The following is a 15758-nucleotide window of genomic DNA, read 5'->3' on the forward strand; positions in this document are numbered from 1 at the left end:
TTTAAACTCTGTACAGGATTTTTCTACATTCACCGTCATATCTGCCCCCTATTGTTGGTGGCAAAGAGTAAAGGTCAACTTTTCCAAGTGGAAAAACAGGAAGATCGACAGAAATTTGCAAGTGATCTCCTGAATGCACACTGGGGGAGGCTGGAACATGAAGCATATTGAATCTCCATGTGATGAAGGAACTGAGATATAGTCTGTGACAAGGAGCATATTAGGGGACTCTTTCTCCCCAACCCACTATTTTTAATTGTATAGAAGCTTAGTCAAATATGGAAGCTATTAAGGTGAGGGCTAGAAAAGCGGCAAGAAAACTGTTTGAGGTCAGTTGCTGCAAACCACAATTCCTGTATTAGGTTCTGGACACAAAGACTACAGTTCAGCAACCTATTTGATTTGAAAGAAGCAAATAGACAAATAACCTACTAACCTTTAAGATAATTGTATTAAGAAATAAGGAAACAAAACATAAGCTTATCTAACTGCTATATGATTGATTAACCCAGGGGTCCCCAAACCCCAGGCCACTGACCGGCACCATGGTACCATGGCCTGTTAGGAGCTGTGCCACACAGCAGGAGGTGAGTAGCCTAAGCGAGCATTATCACCTGGGCTCTGCCTTCTGTCAGATCACTACTGAAGTATTAGATTCCCATAGGAGTACAACCCTATTGTGAACACGCATGCGAGGGATCGAGATTGCACGCTCCTTATGAGAACCTAACTAATGCCTGATGATCTGAGGTGGAACAGTTTCATCCTGAAATCATCCCTGTCCCCATCTATGGAAAAATTGTTTCATGAAACTGGTCTCTGGTGCCAACAAGGTTGGGGGCCACTAGATTCACCCTTAAGAAAATTCCCATGTCCCTGAGCTCACACTGTGTTACATAGACTGCTAAAGAGGTACAACCGCCTATACGCAGAAAATGGCCTTCTTAAATCTAGCCACAGAGAGCAATGTAAAAAGAACAATCCGTTAGAGAACACCTGGGCCACCAGATTGACTAATCAAGACTTTCTGCCTTTATCAGAGATGAAAATTCCTACTTTCTGACCTGCAGGATATGACAACTGCCATGGATATATAACCACTGTATAATATTCACCAATATCTACCTCTTCAAAGAGGAGTCTTATACCATCTGTACACCACAGTGTATTGGTTAAGTTAGATGTAGATACATTTATAATTTAGGCATATATTAAAAAATGAGGAGGAGTAACATCCCAAAACGACCAAGAAAGCTATATATCAGTTAAGGAGGAATTCCGGACTTGAACTTTTTCCCTTTGAGTGAGTTTTATCTATGAAAATGTAGGTATGTAGGTATATTTTGAATAGCAAAGAATATACTTTCTTGAACATCTGTTGTTTTCAGCTCAACATCCATTTACCCTCCTTCTGGGGACAAGACCATGAATTTCCTTTGAGAAACTAACTCACTTTCTTTCTCAGCCTGGTGGATTTGGTTGGATTAACCCCATACCTGCTCAATGGGCCCTAACTAGCTAAAACCAATAAATGAATCCTAACTCCCTCGGAACAATGAGATGAACTCCATCATGAGACAGGGGGAGAATAATGAACTCTTTTTTTTGTTTGGTTTTTAATTCTTTGTCGGCAACAGAGTATGTACCTATCTCTATGAAATTACTTGGTAGTGATCATTTTGTTTATTTGGTAGCTCTATGATTTAAACAGATTATTTTAATCAATTTCCTTCTTTTTTTTTTTTTTTTTTTTTTTGACACAGAGTTTCACTCTTGTTGCCCAAGCTGGAGTGCAATGGTGCGATCTTGGCTGCAACCTCTGCCTCCCGGGTTCAAGCAATTCTCCTGCCTCAGCCTCCCCAGTAGCTGGGAGGGGATTACAGGCACGTAACACCACACCCAGCTAAATTTTGTATTTTTTAGTAAAAACGGGGTTTCACCATGTTAACCAGGCTGGTCTCGAACTCTTGCTCTCAGGTGATCTGCCTGTCTCGGCCTCCCAAAATGCTGGGATTACAGTCATGAGCCACCACACCCGGCCTGATCAATTTCTATACAAACACTGACATTAAGCTCAATTTATGGCACTATCTGCAACACTGAAATCACCAGTGGATAATCAAAGGAAGACTATTTGTAAAATATATGTTGGGTAGAGGAACAAAATCAGGACATTGGCTAAAAAGAAAACAAAATAAAACCTTGGTTAAGAGGGCAGACTGGTCTGAATAAGTTCTCTTCTGGTTCTGAAAACTACTGAGGGTGTTGAATTAATGTCTTTCAAATAAGGATTTGTATTAGCTTTCTATTCTGGCATAACAAATAACCATAAATGTAATGGCTTAAGACAACACAAATTTATCTTTCAGTTGTGTAGGTCAACCTGACTTTTGGTCTCAGCAGGTTAAAAGCAAGGTGTTGGAAGTGTTGTGTTTCTTCTGGAAGCTCTAGGAAAGATTCCAAGTCCTTATTCATTCAAGTGGTTGGCAAAGTTCATTTCCTTGTGATTATAAAACTGAGGTCCCCATTTCTTTACTGACTCTCAACTGAGAGTCATTCCCAGCTTTTAGAGACTGCCTGCATTCCTTGGTCATGGCCCCCTTCCTCCATTATTAAAGTCAACAATGACAAGTAGAGTCCCTCTCATACTTGGAGTGTCTCCTCTTTCTTCTTCATCTTATCTCTCTGACTAACCCTTCTGCTTTTCTCTCCCTACTTAGTAGCTGTATGATGTTTTTTTTTTTTTTGGAAATGGAAGATTGGGCCCACTTTGATCATTAGGATAATCTCATCTCAAAATCTTTCCCCTTAATCACAACTGTAAAGTCCCTTTTACCATGTAAGGTAACTTATTCACAGATTCCAGAGACAAGGGTGTGGACATCTTTGGCAGGCCATTATTCTACCTCCCACCACATTGTTACTATAATTTTAGCAGGATTTCAAGGAAATGTGTTTCAGAAATGGAAAACACAGTGGTGAATGTTTATAAGAAGCAATTCAGTCCAGCTATCTTAAAATCAACTAAGCATGTTGTTTGTAACATTTGCACAAAGTGAAAATGGCCCTCACTACCCAGATTGACTGACAAGTAAAACACATTACTTATCTCTCAATGACAGCTATGGTCCACAGTGTGACATACACAGAAGAGACATCCTAGGTCCTTCCTCCCTATAAAGCAAGGGGAAGAGTTTGGGAATAATGAATTACTTTCACATTGGACCACTGAAGTACATGATCATAGATTATTCTCCTCTGCCTAACATATCATCATTTCTCCATCTCCACATTCTGTTTAGCTGGACATGGCAGGTCCAATGTAGCCTGTTAAGATAAATGTAGAAACTATCATCCTCACATTAAGGTTTGTCTTAATTTTATTGTGTCTGTATCAAAGCAAGATGCATTATTCCTTGATTTATTAAAATTCAAATCCATCTACAGAGAGAATAAGAAAAGAGAAAAGCAATAGGGACCAGAGGTGGAGGACTCTAGTCCTACTCAGTTACAGTAGTGTCCCTCTATAGATTTTCTCAGTTGCAAAACATAGAAATATATTCTTAGGCCATTTGAGTTCTGGAAGTCTACATGATTAACCATGTCAGAAACTGAATCCAAAAAGTTCTTTGAAATCTCATTTTCAATGAGAATCCCAATTTATTTAGGACCCTATGGGATAATGCTATTTTAATATTTAAAAACATATATTAATTTATGCTATTAGCTATTGGCAATTGCATTTTACTTTTTTCAACTCATCTTTGGAAAGGTTATTTTTCTGATGTCTTGAAGAACAGAAAAAGCATTTTAGCAGTAAAGTGTGGTTGTCAAATATACAGGATCTATCTACCCCAGACTATCTGGGCTCAATACCCTGACTCCTACTTAGTAGCTGTATGATTGTCAAAAGATAACTTAATCTCCTTGTATATCTGTTTCCTCATCTGTAACATAAGAATAATAATAGTTATTATGAAAGTATATGAGATGGAGTTAATGAGTTAATACTAAGTTCTTATTGCTCAGCCTGACAGACGGCAAACATCTAATAAATGTGAGCTATTATTACAAAACTCAAAGGTTCTTTTTTAAAAAAAAATAATAATAACAGAAGGGCCTCCCTTAAAATAGTCACAAGGCCCATTCTCAAATTTGAATCAATTCTCAAATGCCTGGAATCCTCCAGCCTATGGCAATATTCAGCTGAAATTAAAGCAGAAAGAATCCAGGAATGCACATACAATGAGACTCTCCTTGTAACAGTGGTGATAAAACTTAATTGAGCCAAAGTTGTTTTTTTTGTTTGCTTTTAAAGCATGTATATAATTTTAAGCAATGCTTGGATCCATCAGAACAAAATATCTCATCCAAAATTAAGGCCTGTGATTTTATACTAAAAATTAAAAAAAAAAAAAAAGAGGGGCTGGGGGAGACGGGTGTGAGAGTCACAGTTAAGCAGGCTCTGAAATGTGCCAAGAATCCTTTGACATTAGTGCTAGTGATATTCAGGCTAGAGCCAATGCTTGCAATGTAAACTCTGGAGCATAACTGCAGCTTCTGCGAAGGTATCGTTTTTCCTTCTCTCCAAACATTAGAACTTAATCCTTATTTGTAAGTCTACAACACCAGCAAACTGACAGTGTGCCTCCTGTCACCCTTTTCTTCAAAGGTGAGTCTCAGGGGCTAGGTCTTCTCTGCAGACACAGGATAGGAACACATGTGACAATCAGTTCTATTTGTCGTTTCTTCTGGGTCTTCCCAAAGTAAAGAAAGGTCTCTAAGAAGAAAAACTTGGTAGTGATAGATGAACATAAAGATGATGATGATATTGGTAAGAAGAAGAAACACCTTTGAGTTAAGTGTCAGCACTTTGTCTAACTAGCACCTCAACAAATAACAAATTCATGAGATGGGAGTATTTGGGTCACATTCTGTGGAACAGAACCAAGGCACATCCAGGATTAGTAACTGGCGCAAGGTCACTACATTATTTAAACCTCTGTTTGAATTCAGAGACCCTCACGTTGACCACTGTACTTTATTGCCCCCATAAAAACTGCAGGGAGGGTCCCCCTCCACTCCTTCTCACCTCACCCTGGCACAGTGTCTTTCCCTTGTCTCATTTTTCCTTGGCATCCAGGCTCACATTCAGTATATTTGTTTACTTACGAAGGGCTTTGCTCCAGTGATTAAGGACCTAACGCGGATAATTACCCTGTGATTTGCAAGCAGTGCAGTGGCTGGTATTTCAGGAAGTAGCATTGCCGTATAAATATTACCTGTGTGCTGTGTCAGCTTATTGCCCACCTTGAGAGCAATCTCCCTGTTAGTTTTATGGCACATTAAGTCCCCTTTTGGAATGAATTGGGTTTGTGTGAGCCGGATTGGTTACATCAGAATAAAAGAGTAAACAGCAGGGATGACTGGAAAGCTATAAAAGAGACGCATTAGAGGAAGGGAAAGATGGTGGGAGGGGGGAGGCATTTAAAGGAGACGTTTAAAATGATAAACTAATAGAAATGGAGTGAGAGTCCAAGATGGTTATACTTACTGCAGAGAGTCTGACTGTTACAGCAAAGGAGCGAGTCAGAGGATGAAAAACAGGCCGGGCGCAGTGGCTCACGCCTGTAATCCCAGCACTCTGGGAGGCCGAGGCAGGTGGATCACGAGGTCAGGAGATCGAGACCATCCTGGCTAACACGGTGAAACCCCCGTCTCTACTAAAAATACAAAAAAATTAGCCGGTAGCGGGAGCCTATAGTCCCAGCTACTCGGGAGGCTGAGGCGGGAGAATGGAGTGAACCTGGGAGGCGGAGCTTGCAGTGAGCCGAGATCGCGCGAGATTCAGTCTTAAAAAAAACAGCTCTACAGGAAGGAAATTACCTGGGAGTGGGGAGAAGACAAATACTAATAGGTATTATATGTCTACCTCTGTCTCTTCTTGGACATTTAAGTCAGCTGCGGACATGCACTTACTTACTTTTAGGGACCAAGGTGACACCACGCGCAGACTTCCATCTTGCCTCCGCCTCCACGCCCTTTGCCGTTGCCGGGAGAAAGGGACAAAGAGGGACTTCAGCACCATGTGCCAAGCACTTGTTACATGAACCGAGGTGCTGATGGGTGTTTCCTCTGCTAACATTATAACCATTGAAGCCAGAGAGCATTTTGCATATTGTGGTATGCCTGATACTGGCAGGAAGCGCTCAATAAACATTTGTTTGTTCAAAATAAATAAACGAATAAATAAGACGATGTACTGAGCAGCAAAGTCCATCTCTAGAAGTGCCAATGAAACTGGATTTCTTGGTATGAATTTCAGTACAAACCTGGAGCCTCTCAAATGCTGTTTTATTTACTAATTACAGAAGATTAGGGGCCTGGAATTTGGTCAAAGTCCCTAACTTTAAAAAATTTATTAATTTTGACATTGCTTTGTGTAGGAATTTATAACAGTACAAAAAATACAATAGTTCCTCTATGTACTCCTATGGCGGGGGAGCAGTCTCTATGATGTATAATTAAACAAAACCAAATCAAGGTGAAGAAAAATATTTGGAAAAAGGAATGCAAGGAAGTATGTGTTTGCTTTGCTTATTTCAAAGAGTCATGGAAAAATTTTAAAAATTAAAATGGTAACCTGTGGGAGGAAGAAAGAAAGAGGATACAGAGGACTGAGATTACAAGTTAGAAATGTCTAAATGTATCTTGTTTTATACCTTTGATCTTGGGATAAAATATATATTTAACATAATTAGAAAATAAAAATATAAAAGCAGTTTCTAAAACTTGAAATCAAGGAACCTGTGTATTGAGTTGGTGGCATCGCTATATATAGGAGAATTATTTCACGTGCTTTCAAAACATGTTTATTATACTGAATATCTCTAGTAAAATACATGCTAAGGACAGCAGACTATTACATATTTGGAAAACAGATATATCTTTACATTTGTGACAGTCTTGATAGTTATTGTGAGACTGTCATGAATTTTAGAATTTCAAAAATTAATGCTTATGTTGCTGACATTGGGAACAAAGATTTTTGATGAAAGAATGAAGTATAGCTCTAAGCTTAAATAAACTAATTTAAAAGTTAGTAGCCCAAGCAAGCTTATTTTGAAGTACCATAAACTTAAGTGTTTTATCTTCAAACATAAACATGCACTTATGTGTGTTTACAGACACATATGTACATACATACACACACATGCATACATGTGTGCATATATTTCCCCTTCTGGTTCTGTGTACTGTAAAGACCTAGAAATTATGGCCAACCTAGTAGCATTGAACACCCCATCATACAGAATATGGTCTCAAATATCAGGACTGTTTGAGAGTTATTGACAGGAATTGTACCAGGTGACCTTGTAGCATTTCATCAGACCAGAAAGCAAGGAAGTTATCAAAACCATGTTGCTTTTTTACTTACCTATTCTGGAGCAAGTAAAAATGATTTTTATTAGTCATTGTTTTTTATTTATACTAGTTCTTCCATTTGGTATAGTGCACACATACACACATTTCATGAATTTATGGTGGATAAATATAAACATGACTACATTTGAAGGAAGGGAAAAGGAAAACCACCAAAAGCCCATTTAGACAATTAGAACCTACTCTTTACATCTGTCATACAAGCTGCTGAGAACTACTCTCTTTAAATCATTGTTATAGGCTATTAATTAACTTGAAGTCTTGACTATTCTTTGGCTTTTCCTTTTAGCTTTTGTTTCAAATAAATATTTCAATTTGCTATTGTTTTGCTCACATTCTATGCTTTGCTTTTCAATACAAGTTAAGCACAAGTATTTTTATGTTTTTACTAAAATCAATAAAAGGTTTATGTTGCCTTTAATAGAATAAATACAGAAGAAAATGGATGAAATTGGCTGCTAGAGTATTTCAATTATGCAATTTATAAGGTGTATTAAAATCTCCCACAATTTTAATTTTTTCTATTTTCAAAAGTTATATTTTAAAAATATATGTGACATTTTATTAATTGGTGCATAAATGTTTACAATTGTTATCTTTTATTGCAGACTATGCTGTTAGTAGCATAAAATAAGCAGCTTTTGGCCGGGCGTGATGGCTCACACCTATAATCCTAGCACTCTGGGAGGCCGAGGCGGGTGGATCACGAGGTAAGGAGATCCAGACATCCTGGCTAACACAGTGAAACGCTGTCTACTGAAAATACAAAAAAAAAAAAAAATTACCAGGCATGGAGGTGGGCGCCTGTAGTCCCAGGGAGGCTGAGTTAGGAGAATGGCGTGAACCTGGGAGGAAGAGCTTGCAGTGAGCCGAGATCGTGCCACTGCACTCCAGCCTGGGCAACAGAGCGAGACTCCGTCTCAAGAAAGAAAAAAAAAAAAAAAAAAAGCAGCTTTTTTTCCACTTAGTGTTTCTTGCCTTGAATTATAATTTCACCTACGCCTTCATTGTCCTGGTACATTTGTCAGATTGTACATTGCATTCAGTCCAGTCAGCAAATTTGATGATGTAATTTCAGAGATAGTTTTCCTCTGTCTATAGAATCTCCGTGGGGATAAATGTCTCTAAACTGTAAAAAGTATCCTTTTCAGCTTAGGTACAATAACAGGGAAGACCCAGACTACATACTCTATTGCCTCTTAAAAAACAGATAATTGAATGTGGTCTGTAGACTACCTGCATCAGAATCACCTGGGATGCTTGTTAAAAAGATAAGCTGCAAGACCTCACCTAAGACACATGGAGTCCGAGTCTTTGGGGAATAAAGTCCTGGTGTCTGAAGTTTCAGCAAGCTCCTCAGGTGGTTCCTATGATCATTACAGCTTGAGAACAACTGAAACTGAAAAAAAAAAATGACAAAGCATCACTAAAATAAATTCACTTTTTATGTATTTGGATGATTTTACATGGAAAGCTTCCAAATTAACTTTTTCTCTGTGCAGGAAGAGTTAAGTAGTTATTAAGATAAATTGACAATATTTATGGAAAGATTATTTCCTATTCCCTCTCTCTTACTAACTCATAATAGCAGAAGAAAAAGAGGTAGCATAGTATTCAATTTGCCCTCTTTCCTGCCCTAGATTTTTCTCTCATTTTGCCCAAATGTTTTCCATTTTCTACCTTTACCCTATCTTTAGCTATTACTGCCTTCCTATTTATATTTCATGATCCTCACCTATAGGATCTTTTGTATAAACAAACCAAGGCTTTTTTAAATTTTTTTATTTTTTACAAAAGGAAACAAAATAACCCCACACATTTGAAATGATAACAATGTGTTAACATGCTCTGATTACATAATCAAGGTTTCCTGTTTTCGTTTTATTCCTATGCAACAGAATTTCAATTTACCAGACCAAATATCTCAGTACTTTTGCTGTCAATCAATGAAGCTGTAATATGTAATTCAATCATCATGCATTTCTTTCCCCACTGAACAAACATTTACTGACTTTTTAGATTAATCTTTTGGCTGAAGTAACTGGAAACATTGTCAAACACATAGCAGTGTATAATAACTAGATTGAGTCCCTTCCCTTTGCCCAGGCATTAGTGAGACAAATTTTTGTTTATTCACTTTGTTTTATTAGGTCAGGTCATCAAAATGGACTCTTTGTAAGCTTTAAATAACATTTCAATTTGTTGAGTACATTCCTAATTGAATTCTATACACTTTCCCCTTGGGAAATATTTGCCTTACAGGCCCCTATGAAACAAAGTCCGCTGCAATGTCACTAATGAGTTCAAAATATCTATTAGCAAACAAAGGTTTTGTTTGATCCTTAGAGACACAGTACAAATGAAATAAATGGACCTTTAGAGAAAATCTAATTTAACTCTTTCATTTTTACATATAAGGAAACTGGAGTACCTAGAGATGGAAAATTTCTTACTTAAGGCAAAATTGTAAGTGACAAAGCTCAGTGAACTATCTGAGTTCTAGTCCAGTGCCACAGTGGCTATGCCTGGCTATCAGTGGGATATGCCAGGATATTATTTTTCACATTACAATAAAACTTTTCCTTGAAACTGCTGATTCTCTGCCAGTTTGCAAAACCATTATGTCTTTGTTCCACAATAAAATCTTTAGCTCCTCTTTTTCCTCCATCCCCATGTGTTGATAGTTCAACACATCCTGTAGACACTACCCTGGAAATAAATTCCAAATCCAATCACTTTCTCTCATCTATGACCCCAACATCTCTTCCCTAGTCTGCAGCTGTAGCTTTTCTCAGATGATCTCTCTGCTTCCAGTTTCCATGTCCTCCTCTTTGTTGTTACCTGTGTCAATTCTCTGCACTGGAGATAAAGCCAGCAATTTTCTCAGAACAATAAAGCCTTTGAACCAAACACTTAAATGACTTCTACAGCCCTGTAGGAATAGAATTCAACACGTTACCATAGCCTACAAGGTTTGACAGCGTTTGATTCCAGCCTACCTCTCTGACCTCGCCCCCAACTACCCTTCCTCTTGTTCACAAATCTCTTATGGTTTTTCATACCAAGTTCATTGTCTTCTGGGTCTTTGTGCTTGCTATTAGCTCTGTCAGAAATGCTCTTTGGACTCTGCTACTTTGTCCCTTGCTTTGATCAGGTCCCAACTTAAATGTTACCTCCTTAGCAAAATCTGTTCTTATCACTTGATCTCAAAGAGCTACCTACTCTCCACCACCCCACCACTCTCTATTACCTTATTCTACTTTAATCTTCTCATTTGCTATCTGATATATAATTATATAATGATACATTTACTATTCCTCAACTACAATATAAATTTTACAAGAACAAAAAAAGTGTCTATTGTGTTCATCTCCAATGTTTTACTATCTGTAGCAGTGTCTGTCACGTAGTAAAGACCTTAATTAATATTTATTGAATAAATAAACATCACTTTCTAGAAAAAGCAAAAGCATATATATACACACTCACCCATACACCCATACACAAACACACCCCATCTGTTCTGGTTAGACCACATGAGAAATACTGCATTTAATTCTACATCCTCTTTAATAGGTTGAATAAATGAGGCTCTTTATCTTTCAAAAATGAATAAAAAATTATTTGAAAACCAAAAAAATCACCACCCGAAAAAGGAGTAAATGGAGCATGGGTAGAGCCTGAATAGATGAACATTTTAGAGTAAAAGTTGCAGGCCGAGCACGGTGGCTCACGCATGCAATGCCAGCACTTTGGGAGACCGAGGTGGGCAGATCACCTGACGTCAGGAGTTCAAGACCAGCCAGGCCAACATGGTGAAACCCTGTGTCTACTAAAAATACAAAAATTAGCCAGGCATGGTGGCAGGCACCTGTAATCCCAGCTACTCAAGAGGCTGAGGCAGGAGAATTGCCTGAACCTGGGAGGCGGAGGTTGCAGTGAGCCGAGATCATGCCATTGAACTCCAGCCTGGGGGACAAGCGCGAGACTTCGTCTCAAAAAAAAAAAAAAAAAAAAAAGAAAGAAAAGAAAAGAAACGGCTTTAATAGCCATAAATAACTAAAAATAGAATGGACATCAATATGAAATCAAGAGTCTGCAATTATTGAAGATGTCCAAGGTATAACCCGTACAACCATTAATGAGCACAGCTGTAGAAAGTAGTTTAACACAAAAATAGACAGCTGCAGGAGGTGGTCTTATTTGTCTGTTCCAATCCCAAGGTGCTCCGATACAAAGATTTTACTCGCATTAACATTATTCAGAGCATTTATGAAATAGTTTCTTAGAAACTGCTTTCAAAGTCTGTGGCTCATTCTTTAGAATATACTTATTACTGACAAATTCAAGATTGCTGAAGAAAGTGAGTGATAAGACTTGTTGAAAATACGTTTTTATACTTAAAAAAAATCGCTGTGACTGTTATATGGCTACTTCATTTTGACATGACTTTTAAAATTCATTTTTCAAATAGGAATTCCCATATTATTTTGAGAAATGATAAAATTAGAAACATCCTTTTCTGAGGTTCCTCCTTTGAAGAACAAAATTGTTTCAACTTGCAAATTTTGATTTGCGTGAATAAAAAAGAAACATGCTGAAATCATCAAATTAAATTACAGTCTCATCTCTTGCATAACATTCATGTTTCCTAATATATGCAAAGCAATTAAACGAAATATCTCATTTTAACGCTTTCATAACAGTAAACATCATTAGTGTCTCTATTTTGCTGATATGTAATTGAAGATAAGACACATTGAATTACTTGGCTCATAGTTAATTGAGTGCAGATCAGGTTTCAAACCTTGATTCTAGGTTAGTGGTCATATTATTCACCTCACCCTGATCACTTTGGTCTAGAATGAAGACCTTAACCAATGCTGCAAAATTCCAGACCCCACCAAAGGTACATGGAAAAAATAATTCTGGGAGGTCTACTTTTTATTTTTTCTCAAACTATGCTGTATAGGAAGTTTTCTATTCAACCTCCTCGTTGGAATGTTCCGGCTGTAAAGCACAATAAAAATGTCAAAAATTATTCTTTCCTGTAATGTGGGCCTTTTCTTGCCAGCGTGTAGAAAGCAATGATGGGTTTTCAATACACTTGATAAATTGTCACACCCTTGTTATTTTGTTTTCCAAAATCTATTTACATTCCATGGCTTTATGTTAAGCTTGGGTTACTAACTCGCACATTTATTCTAAACTTAATTGAATTTTTATTACTCATGATAAAATTGGTGTTTTGCATTTTGCACAATATTTCTTTGCTGTGGACTTTCATAAGGTACAATTATGCAGGAATCAGAGCCTGGAGCAATTAATTATTAATGAATGGAATAAAGATATTAATGTTTATTTGTAACAAATGAGAGGCTACATTTGCTTCCCTCAATTGTCACAGCAGACCCTGGATTTTGATAGCCCTTTCCTTGCCTTAATTAGTCAATTCCAGTCCCAGGATTATAATAGCCAGATTGTCTAATATTAAGATACTATCTGAAATAGGTCTTTTATATGTATATATGTGTATATTGATAGACATGCATATGAACATATATATACATATAAATATGAATTCACACACATATGTACAAACATACACATATACACTCATATACACATAGGCACACACATATAAAGTGTTTCCCACTGATATTTTTCATCAGATCAACCACTGAGTAGAGACTCAGTATTACTCTCTTTGTTCCAAAGATGAGGAAACCAAGACTTGGAGATTTTAAGTGACTTACCCAGTATCACACAGCCAATAAGTGGTGAAGCTAAGACTCAAGTCCTTATCTCACTGATTCCAAAGTCCACAAACACTAAATGCTCAGGAGCTGACAATAATGACCCCCATTAGGGTTTGGGGAGTTTATTCTGTACTAGGCACTTTGCATGTAATATCTCATTCATTCTGCTAAACAGCTATGGGTTAGATACTAATTCACCTGTTACAAAGTCAAAAAACAAAACAACCACAACAAAGACTGAGGCTGGAAAAAGTTAAGTAACTTTCCCAGATAACTTCTAAATTGCAGAGCCGTGACATCAACCCATGTCTTTTGATCCCTTTTACAGTTCTTGGAAACTCATCTTTCTGGTGTTTTTCCTCTCTGATAAGAACAAGAAGAAAGACTTGTTAAGTGAATGCCGAATAAATATTTGCTTAACACAGAAATGTCTGCTTGAATAATAATCTATTAGATTATGTCTAATCTAATAATCTATTAGATATACTAATGTAATAATATAATTATGCCATACTGGTGAGTGGGGAAGGGATATAGAATAAGATGCATGAGAGCCATAACTTGGTATACATTAAACATCTGGTAAATAATGTCTTTTTAAATTCCTGGTCGGTATGTTTCATAAACCACATATTACATTTTCCAATTACAATTTCATATAGAATTAGATGAATTAATGATTATCTATGATGTGTTACATGCTTTTTATTTATATTCCATTTCATTGTTTCAATCTATATAAAACATGTTTTTTTTCTGCTTTTGCAAAAGAAATTGTGACTTAAGCACTTCAGTGTGTTTTAAAACCTCATAGGTAGAGAATGGCAGACTTCAGATTCAAACGTCAGCCTTCTGATTCAGGGTGCAGTGCCTCTTTATCCACTGTATTCTCCACAGTGCCTGAGGCTGGCACATCTTTAAGTTCAAGGCAACCCATTTCTTTCATCAAAATTTGCCCAAATGTATGGTTGATATTGGGCATTCCTCTTCTGGGTTCCTATAATGGTTTCTGAAACTACAGGTTGGCAGCATTGCTTCTCTCATTCAGATGACCTCAGGGTCAAGTTTCTGAACCAGAAAACATCTTTTTTTTATTATTATTATTTTATCATTAACATTGTCTTCTGGTAGGTTCTAGGGACATGGAAATGAGGCAACAACCTTGGTGCGATCAGCTATTTGGAGGCTAGTCCCCACTGTGATTGTAAGGAGGGCTCAGCCATTGACTGTGATGGCAGCAAGCCAAAGCTGTGGGATGACAAATTTGAAGGTAGAAAAGAGACTGTGGGGTAGGCTGCTTAGTTTCATAGGGTAGCAAGAGCTTAGCTCAAAAGCAGATTTTTTTCGAAAGCCAAATACATACGAAATTGTGGGTTAGATATCAGAACTGCTATTGAATGAGGGAGAAGTGCACTGGTTCAACATCAAGCACAGTGAAAAGCTTCTGAGGAGCAGCACTTCGTCCTGAAAACCCTGCAGTATAACAACCCATGTAGCTGTACAACATTAGAGGCTAATTTTTCTTTCACTCAAGTCCTGTCATTGTTGGAATTAATGGGTGTGACCATTATTAGCTTATAATCTTTTTTGTTTTTGAGATGGAGTTTCGTTCTTGTTGCCCAGGCTGGAGTGCAGTGGCACGATCTCAGGTCACTGCAACCCCCGCCTCCCAGGTTCAAGTGATTCTCCTGCCTCAGGCCCCAGAAGTAGCTGGGATTACAGTTGCACACCACCACACCCAGCTATCTTTTTTTTTTTTTTTTTTTTTTTTTTGGTATTTTTAGTAGAGATGGAGTTTCACCATGTTGGCCAGGGTGATCTCAAACCCCTGAACCCAGGTGATCTGCCAGCCTCGGCCTCCCAAAGTGCTGGGATTACCGGTGTGAGCCACCACACCCAGCCTAACCTATAATCTTTTCACTCCCAATCCCTCCATATTCTGTGATGCTATTGCTGAGTCTCAACCAAGCACATTTCTCTTTTGTCAGCTTGCTCTCTATTAGGTTTTTGCCAACAGGGAGTGCTAGAGGGAGCCTAGAAAACAAGAGGTGCAAAGAAAGGACTTGATTCATTCAGTTTTGCATACCAGTTTTGCAATTGTCTCCCCAGCAATAGCTCTTCACTTCAGCAAGCAGCAGTTGCTTCCACTTTCCAGTTTCTTCCAGCAGTCTCTGAACCAGCCTCCACTGGGTTTCAGTGTCAGCTGAGATGGAGGCTGTACTCAGAAGTCTGAGTTACAGCTCCTCCTCTGAGCTCTAACGTGCCAGTCCAATGGAATGCACCCTCTCTTGCTAGGTACAGTTCCTGGATCATCAGGGACCCCTCCTCTAGGCTTCTAGGTTCTGATCATCCTAACCTCTTTATGTTGTCTGCCTGGTCATAATGGTGATAGCTGTTTCCTAGAGTTATTCTCTATGTGTTAACTTGGTGTTTTGTGGTGGCTTTTTAGTCCTCCAATGCCTGTTCAACCAATTCTCTAAATTCTCTCTGAAAAATAACTTGCTGTTTCTGTTCCTGGAAGGACTCTGCTTGGTTTTTTGGATCTGCATTATCTAG

The sequence above is a fragment of the Chlorocebus sabaeus genome, chromosome 16 (genome assembly GCF_047675955.1).
Source record: "Chlorocebus sabaeus isolate Y175 chromosome 16, mChlSab1.0.hap1, whole genome shotgun sequence".
Lineage (NCBI taxonomy): Eukaryota > Metazoa > Chordata > Mammalia > Primates > Cercopithecidae > Chlorocebus > Chlorocebus sabaeus.